This window comes from Sciurus carolinensis, unplaced genomic scaffold (assembly GCF_902686445.1).
Source record: "Sciurus carolinensis unplaced genomic scaffold, mSciCar1.2, whole genome shotgun sequence".
NCBI lineage: Eukaryota > Metazoa > Chordata > Mammalia > Rodentia > Sciuridae > Sciurus > Sciurus carolinensis.
Genome location: NW_025920180.1, coordinates 425,897 through 435,004, shown reverse-complemented (window position 1 = coordinate 435,004; position 9,108 = coordinate 425,897). Strand labels below are relative to the sequence as shown.

Here is a 9,108-nt window from a genome sequence, read left to right as displayed (position 1 = left end):
TAATTTTTGGTATATAGGTTATTATTTTGGACATTATTTGAAGTCTCACCATATTCTCTTTATATATTTTATGGTTATTATGTCATTAAACTGGGAGTATATAAACTACATTATGTATTGGTACTAAATTTACATAAATTCCATATAAAAATCAGCATCTTTGCATGTCCTCTTAATGTTGTTATTGATTTCACTGCTATTTTCTTATTGTACACTAACAGGTTTATGATAGCCTCACCTTTGTCTTTGAAATTCTATACCAAAATTGTGATATATATCATCATTACTAGTCATCATTATTAGTGTAATAAAATTCATATTTGTGTACATTTGTTCTTTTGCCAGAAAGTTTTGAGATTTCAAATGATTTGTTTTATGAAGATTTATTTTACTTTCAATTGAAATAATTCTTTATAGAATTTCTTATAGGACATGTCTAGAAGTCAGAAACTTTTTCAGCATTTGTATATCTTGATATTCTTTTTCTTTACTATTGAAAAATAGTGATTTTGATACAGTATTGATGGATGTTAGTTTTTTATTTCCACTCATTGAATTGTATGTTCCAATTCTTTTCTGGAAGTTTTCCAGTAAACAAATCACATAATAATTATGTAGATGTCCTTGTAAGTGATACAACTCTTACCTTTTATCCTTTCAAAATTTGTATGTGAATTTTGAAACTTTGGTTATATGTGCTTTATTTTGAATGTTTTTGTGCTTTCCTTGTTGAAAATGATTGTGCTTCTTAATGTTTGATATCTTTTCTTCCTCACATTTTCAATTTCTCTGACCTTATTTCTCAAGAAATACTTCATGTACATAATTTCTGCTGATTTCTATTACTAACTTTTTCTCTCAATTTCATTTACATCTTTTTTTAATTATAATTTTTAAGTTTTATTAATTTTCCAAAAATTTTACAGACAGCAGTTTGGTTAGTTGTACACAAATAATGTAGATCTTTTTCCTTCTGTTTGTGCACAATGTAGATTTATACCATTCGTGTAATCATACATGTACATAGTGATGTCTGTCTCATTCCACCACTTTTCATACCCCCTCTCTCTCATTTCCTTCTATATAATCTAATGTTCCTCCATTCTTTTCTCACCCCCTCCTCCCCACCCCTATTATATATCATCATTCCTTATCAGGGAAAACATTCAGCCTTTGGTTTTTTGGAATATGCTTATTTCACTTAGCATAATATTCTCCAATTCCATCCATGTATCTGCAAATGCCATAATATTATTCTTCTTTATTGCTAAATAATATTCCAGTGTCAATATATACCACAGTTTCTTTACCCATTCATCTGTTGTATCTAGGTTGTTTCCACAATCTAGCTATCAGGAATTGAGTTGCTATAAATATTAAAGTAGCTGTGTTACTGTAGTATGCTAATTTTAAATCCTTTGGGTATAAACCAAGGAGTGGGATAACAATAAAAATGTAGGTCCATTCCAATTTGAAACTCCACCAGTAATGTAAAAGTGTGCTTTTTTACTCAAATCCAGGTCAACATGTATTGTTATTTGTATTTTTTGTTGTAGCCATTCTAATTGGAGTAAGATGAATTTGTAGAGTTTTTTTAAATTTTTATTTACTTTAATTCTTGATCAGCACATTGAATAATACAGGAATGGTTATTTAGTCTTGTTTAGTAAATTCATAACTTCCACATTCTTATGGTCTTTTCCTAGTAGTTTTCTATTGTTGCTTTGATTGATCCAAGTTTCCCTTTTTTTTTTTTTTTTTTTGGCAGTGCTGAGGATCAAACCCAGGGCCCTGTGCCTGCAAGGGAGGCACTTTACCCACTGAGCTATCTCCCCAACTCCTCCCTTTTTTCTTTGTGTGTTATTATTTCCTGAGATTTTTCTACTTAAAAGAAGCTTACAGTGCATCATTATAGTTATTTTGAAAATATTTGGAAATTATTAAATAAATAAACAATAGGTCAGATAAAAAGACACAAGCCTATAATCCCAGAGAAGTGGGAGTCTGAGGCAGAATGACTGCAAGTTTCTTGGTGAAATCCTATCTCTAAAGTAAATAATCTAGAAAAGGCCTTGGGGGACTGTGGTTGAAGCTCAGTGCTAGAGCAATTTCTTACCATGTGTGATCTTGTGTGCTTATCCTCAGCATCCCATAAAATCTAAAAATGAAAAATTAAAAAATGTAGAAAGAATTGGGGAAGTAACTCAGTGGAAACCTGATCCTGTATTCAATCCCCATTATATTCCTCCCATAAAAGAATAGAAGAGGGGAACAAAATAAGTTAAAATGTCAATTGTTACATCACTTGACTCATGTGAAATATGAACAAGTTGAATTTAGGAGCTATGATTTGGGAGATATTAGAGGTAATGCCAGTCAAAGTTTTTATTATATTTTATTTCTTCGTGTTGCTGGTGATTGAACCCAGAGTCCTATGCTTACAATGCAAGTACTCTACCAACAGAGCTAAATCCCGAGCCCTGCAAGTTTTTATTTTAATGGTCAAAAGTCAAGTATTCTGGACAACATGGTGGGTGTAGTTTATTATATTATTCTTTTTATTTTGTTTTGGGAATTGAGCTTAGTGGACTTTACCACTGGTCAATACCATCAGCTCTTTTTCCTTTTTGTTTTATAGTTAGTGTCTTGCTAAATTGCTGAGGTTGGTCTTGAATAGGCACTCCTTGTGTTTCAGTCTTCTGAGTCACTGGGATTAAAATTGTGTGTGAGCCACCATGCCTGGCTAGTATTTTGTATTTTTTTTTGTAGAATTTATAAATATTTTATTGGTGGTTTTACTTAATACTGAAAGCAGAGAATACAAAGAAATCAGCACTTAAAAGGGAACATCGATTTTTTTTTAAAAAATGTGATATATTTACATATATTGACCAGTTTTGTATGTTTACAATTATAAACAAATGTAAATCTTTCACTCTGAATATAATTTGAATTTTGTGGGGTTTTTTTTGTAGCTGTAGTTATACCAAGTATGATTAATTTTTTTTATATCTAACCTAAAAGGAAGACTTTGCAAACAGTAAATCAGGAATTTAAAAATAGCTTTTTAGGGGAGGATAAAGTCACACAAAAGAGAACAGTTTCAATACCAGATTTATAAATACAAAGGAGGACATATCAAGGAACAAAAAGAATCACAAGTACCAATGCTACTGTAATTGTGATTTCTAATTCTAGCAACAATTCAAGTAGCAGTAAGTTAGATGCTGTTGTTCTAGAAAAAAAAAAAAACCATCAATACTTTTACTTCAATTTTCAGACTTCTCTCAATGAACAATTATTAAACATTCAGATTTTTTGTAATAACAGAGGAAATGATTTATACATATAAAAATATTAACAAAAGAGACCTTCAAACACACTGCTGGAAACCACAATATAGTTTGGGGGCCATATTTCAATGTACATAATGTTATAAGTCATAGAGAACTTATGACAGTGCAGTATGGCTCAGGGCTGTTGACTGAGTACTCCGCCTGTTCCTACCATCCAAGTGTCACCAATGTGGATGGGACTGCAATGACAAGTCTGACAGGCCTCTAAACAGGACTGCCCATTAAATAATTATGATACAACTGTGATGCACAGCTAGCATATAGAACTGACATTTCCACTGTAATAGCACTACAGAATTCTATTGACCTTAACTATTAGAATTATTTCTCCCTGCTAACTATTCAGCAGAAAAAGAGTTTACTGACTGCATTTTTGAGGAACAGGTCACCTCTAAAATATACACAAGGGGAAAATAGGAATTGAGCAAAGTAAACTCCTGAAGCTGATTTTTCACAGACACTAACAAGCAAAGCAGTTTGCAATAAATCAAAATCACCCTAAATCAAAGATTAAGTCAATCAGTTTGAAGAAAATATAGCTCATTTTGAAAGTTTCATTTTGGTTTCAAGATGTTAAAGTAAACCAAAGAGATTCTAACAATATTAATGTGCCATTCAGGATTATAAAAATGTACTCTAAGTTTAAAGGTTTTGTCCTCTCCCCAGAGAAAGTAAATAAAAAGAAAAAAGGAACTCTTGCAAAAATATAAAAAACTCAACCCACCACCCAAAACATTCATAAAGGGAAGGCTTTTTTTCTTTTTGGCTATTTCAATTGGTCCAAGATCAGGGTAAGGTTTCTATCCTAAGAACTTCTACTCTCTTCCTTTAGCTTCTATTCTCTAGTCATTTCTGTGTTTTTGTTACATAAGGTTATGGGCAGATTTTCTTAAGAAGTCAGGCTGAGTCAGAGGTAGCATTAGGATGCATATAGTTGACAACAGTATGAAGTTCAAATGAACATATTAGTCTTCTAAGAGGATTAAAATAAGTAAAAGTACATAAAGAAAAATGTTTAGCCCTCAGTTCCTTGCACTAAGAAAAATTTTGAGAAACTGGGAATCATTGTTGGGAGTCAAGAAATGGGCATTTGCCTCACCTCTTTGAGTTCCTTTAATACACCAGTTCTGGTTGGTTTTCCATGAAGGGCAGCACTCCATTCACATAGTAGGCAATGCCAAGAGACAGCAAAGCAATGAAAAAGATCAGGAGCAGTACCCTCCAGAAGCCCAGATACTCTAAAATTTCCTGCCAATTCATTCAAAAGCTGGACAGAACACATTCACCTTGCTGCAGGGTGGGATTGAGGAGAGAATGGCTTCCTGTGGTATTTTCACTCTCAGCCATCTGCACGGTCTCCAGTTTCAAGTGGGTTCCTCTGTGAAATCCTTTTACCTCCCGTTCTTCCAAAGATTCCAGCAATTGAATGACATCTTTATTCACTCCTCTGCATTTTGCCAGGATTAAAGGAGTCACACCTTGATGATTGCATATATCAATTTTGAGTCCATTGGAAACTAAGAATTGAATTGAATCTACATGGTCACAGAAGTGAAGAGCTGTGTTTTCTTGATAGTCTGTGGCCAGAAGATCAGAACCAACTTTATGCACACAGCTGGCAGATGGCTACATTCCCTCAGGCTGCTGCAAGGTGAAGGCCTGTCCTGCCTCTACCATCACAAATATTTGGGTCAAAGCAACTTTCCTGAAGACTCTTAGAGAAGTTAAATTCTCCATCAATACAGGTTTGTAGCAAGGGCACATTTGTTTGAAAAGAATCATTTACAAATACCTAGGAGCTTGTTCTAATATGGATGAAATATGCGTCCCCTGTAAGATTAGACCTTTCTTCCAGTGGTCACTCAGCAGTTTCACTGAATTCTTAAGCAGGTTCAACAAAAATATTTAGTAATAGCCCACAAGGATCTGCAAGACAAGCAACAGTGAGAGCAGCAGCACCTCCCCACAGGTAGCAGAGGGAGAAGGGGCCCAGTCACTCCTATACTGTATTTTTAATGAGTGCTACTATAACATATGTAAAACTTACTAAAAATAAATCTAATTACATAAAATAATGCATATATTAATTAGCTATATTTTGCATTTGTGTGCCATAAAACATGTTGTACATAAAAGTTATTAGTTTGATCAGTTAATAAGTAACAAAAAATATGAACATTAAAAAGTCAGTCCTTTTTGGTGATTTCTATAGTTTGACTTCATTCCAGTCATAGTGACATCAGCTGTGATAGGCTTTTGTTGCCCTCAAACCAGTTTTTATGCTGTATCTTCCCTAGATGTGTGTGTACATTTCTTCCACTGTAAATGCCCATATTTCTTCTTAAGAAGCAATAATTTTTTAAACCTATGATCTTTGGCAATGTTGTTCAAAATCTGCCTGTTGTCTCCAGGTCTCTGTGAACACAAAAACTAGTTTGCATAATGTTGTCAAGAAAGTCATAGCTGTTTGCTTGTTTCACACTTCCATTTTGCTCATGAAAGAATAAAGGGGTTGATAGTTTTTTTTTCCTTATTACACAATGTACTACTGTGGTTTAGGAATGACTGTGTTGATCAAAGTAACACATTTTCCTTCCCTCTTATGTGACTCTCTCTGGTGTGCTCATCTGAGGTTCTATGAATCTAAGATGGTTTTGGAAGTTTTCACAAGTCAATTTTTTCAGTACTTTTCCATGGAGTTTATTTATTATTTTTTACTTGTTCTTAGTAATAGATTGACATTCAAATTCATTAGATAAGCATGGGATATACCTTATTCTAATTAGGACCCAATTCTTGTGGGTGGTCATGCTGGTGGAATTCACTTAGGGATTTTCATATGTGTACATAAGAAAATTATGTTAGATATATTCTTGCTCTCTTTCCCATTTCTACCCTTCCTATAGCATGATTTCTTTATTCATTCATTTGTTGATATGCTTCTAGATTTGTTCCATACCTTAGCTACTGTGAATTGTGCTGTTGTAAGCATTAGTGGGACTGTGTCACTGTACTATGCTCATTTTAAATACTTTGGATATGTTGAAGTGACATAACTTGGTCAAACAGTGGTTCATTCCCAGTTTGTTTGTTTTTATCAGGAATTAAACCCACAGGTGCTTAACCACTAAATCACATCTCTAGCTCTTTTAATTTTTTATTTAGGGACAGGATCTCCCTGAGTTGCTAAGGGCGTCACTATTTTACTGAGACTGATTTTGAACTCATGAACCTCCTGCCTCAGTCTCCAATGCTCATTTCTGATTTTTGAGGAATCTCCATTCTGCTTGTTCCAATTTTCATTTCTACAATGTCTGCATATCCCCTTTCCCCACATCTGTGCAAATATTTGTTGTTACATGTATTCATGGTAATTGCCATTCTGACTGGAGTACGGGGGAATCTCAGTAAAGTTTTATCTTGCATTTCTCTAATTGCTAGAGATATTGTCCAGTTTTTTATATATTTGATGATCCTTTCTATGTCTTCTTTTGATAAGTACATGTTAAGGTTTCTTGCCCATTTATTGATTAGATTTTTGGGGTCTTTTAATCTATGAATTAATTACAATCTTGGATTTGCTTTGCTGTTCCCTTTCTGATGTGCTCACATTGATAATAACTTCTTTATTTTGCAAAGTATATTCACAAGAGGGTAGCAAGTAAAATAATTTATTCTTTTGATTTCTTTCAGTTATGTGTTCTCATCGAACCCAAGAATTTTCATCAGAACTGGGAATAAAATATTCATTCATTCAGGTGATAAAGGGAAGGTATAGAAACTGTGGCATTGACAATGTATTCTTAAAGAAGAATGGAAATGTGTGAAGGAGAGTAATGTTCAGGAAATTTGTCATGATGAATATAATAATTATGAGATAACTATACAATAAAAGTTTTTTATCATGAATTGATATCAATAACATATGAAGTCTCAGAAAATACCTCAATTTTCCTAGTCTGTTTTTAGGAAGGTTTTCAATGTCTTAAATATTTATCTCCACTGAATTTTTTATATCATAACCTTGCTGTGAAATAAAATTTGTAAAATATGAAATAAAATCTGTTGCATGCTTCAGTTCATAGCAATAAACATTTGAAATGTAGAATTTGTTTAAATTTTTACTCAAATATTTTTGTAGACAATAGATTTAGTAATATAAAATAAATTACTATGTATGATCAGTTTTTTTAACATAATAAGAATCTGTTGTTCTACATTCAACAAACAGTCCTTCCTTGTGTCCAAATATAACATTTTAATGAATGTAGGAATGTCTGTACCTATACATTATTACTTAGTCAAAAATCAGGTATAACTATTTTGTGAGAATGCTACATTTATCATAAAACTTTCAAGACATTTTAATCAGGCCTGTACCCTGAATAAATATGAGTGCATTTTTATTGGTGAAAAATGTAAGAAATGCAGTGAAACTCACAAATATTTAATATTTAATATTTTTTCAAATCCTAGAAAATACCATTGTGATCATTTTACAAAGAAGCTTTGTAAATGCAATAAATGCAAACAAGTATTTCATCAGTGCTCAAAATTTATCATTCCAAGCATCCAAATTCAAGGAAAGGATTGCAAAAATAATCAATGTGGAAGAACTTTAAATAAAATTACAAAGTTCACGAAAGAAAGTTCACGTGCAAGAAAGTTCACGTGGGAAGAAAACCATACACGTTTTCAAAATGTGTTAAGCATTTAAGGATTTCTCAACCCTTTATCACAGTAGTGATAAACACTACAGATGTGAAGATTGTGGTAAAACTTTTAATGAAAGTTCAGTCCTTACTAAACTCAAGAAGAATCATGCTGGAGAGAAGCCCTATACTTGTAAATGTTGGGGGCTATGCCATGCGAACTCGCCGAAGATGGCACCTGGCAGCCAGCCAGAAGCTGTTTTGATCACATTGGAGGTGCGAGTGCACAGGTGTTCTCAAGTGCTCCTGCTTGTGCCTGCTCATGATTGGGCAGCAGGCTCCTCGCCTGATCTCCGCCCTCTGCCTCTTGGAGGGAATATAAGTGGGCAGTAGGTAGAAGAGTAAGGAGAAGCAGCAGGCAGAGAAAAGTGACAAGGAGTAAGGAGTGATAATAAGAGGAGCAGCTAGCAGAAAGAAACAGAGAAGCCATTAGCAGAAAGGAAGAAGAAGCAGCAGAAAGCAGATAGAAACAGCGAGTAGGGGCAGCACTGGAAGGCAGATCGCAGAGCGGAGAACAGAGAACTGAGAACACATCTTTAGGTTGCAGATCACATCACCTTAGGTAGATGGACCCTTAGTTCATAGGATGCAGGATGCACCTTTAAGAAGCAGCAGCAAAACTGAGAAGACATGGATTTCTGAAAGTGTAGTCTCTCTCTCTCTTAAGCAAAGTCTTTCTCTCTTATGCAAAGCCTCTCTCTCTCTCTCTCTCTCTCCTCTTAAAGCAAGCAAACCTCAGTTCCTCTATCCTCCATACCTGCACAAAGTGATGCTGCAGGCAGTGACAAATTGCCATGGGCAGTGACATGTAAACAATGTGGAGAAGCATTTATTTACATCTCAAAGCTTACTGAGTTTCTGAGGATTCATAGTGATGAGAGACCATACAAATGTATAGAATGTGAAAAAGATTTTAAGTACACCTCAAGCCTTACTGAACACCAGAGGATTCATACTGTAGAGAAGCCCTACCAATGTGCAGAATGTGGAAAAGCATTTACACAAATTTCACACTTCACTGAACACCAGAGGACTCATAG

The 9,108-nt window shown here is 34.1% G+C and overlaps 1 pseudogene; it reads right to left on the bottom strand.

The window, feature by feature from the left end:
• Positions 1 to 4,469: 4,469 nt before the first annotated feature.
• On the bottom strand, positions 4,470 to 8,864 carry LOC124974813 (ankyrin repeat domain-containing protein 46-like; annotated as a pseudogene).
• Between the last annotated feature and the right edge of the window lie 244 nt (positions 8,865 to 9,108).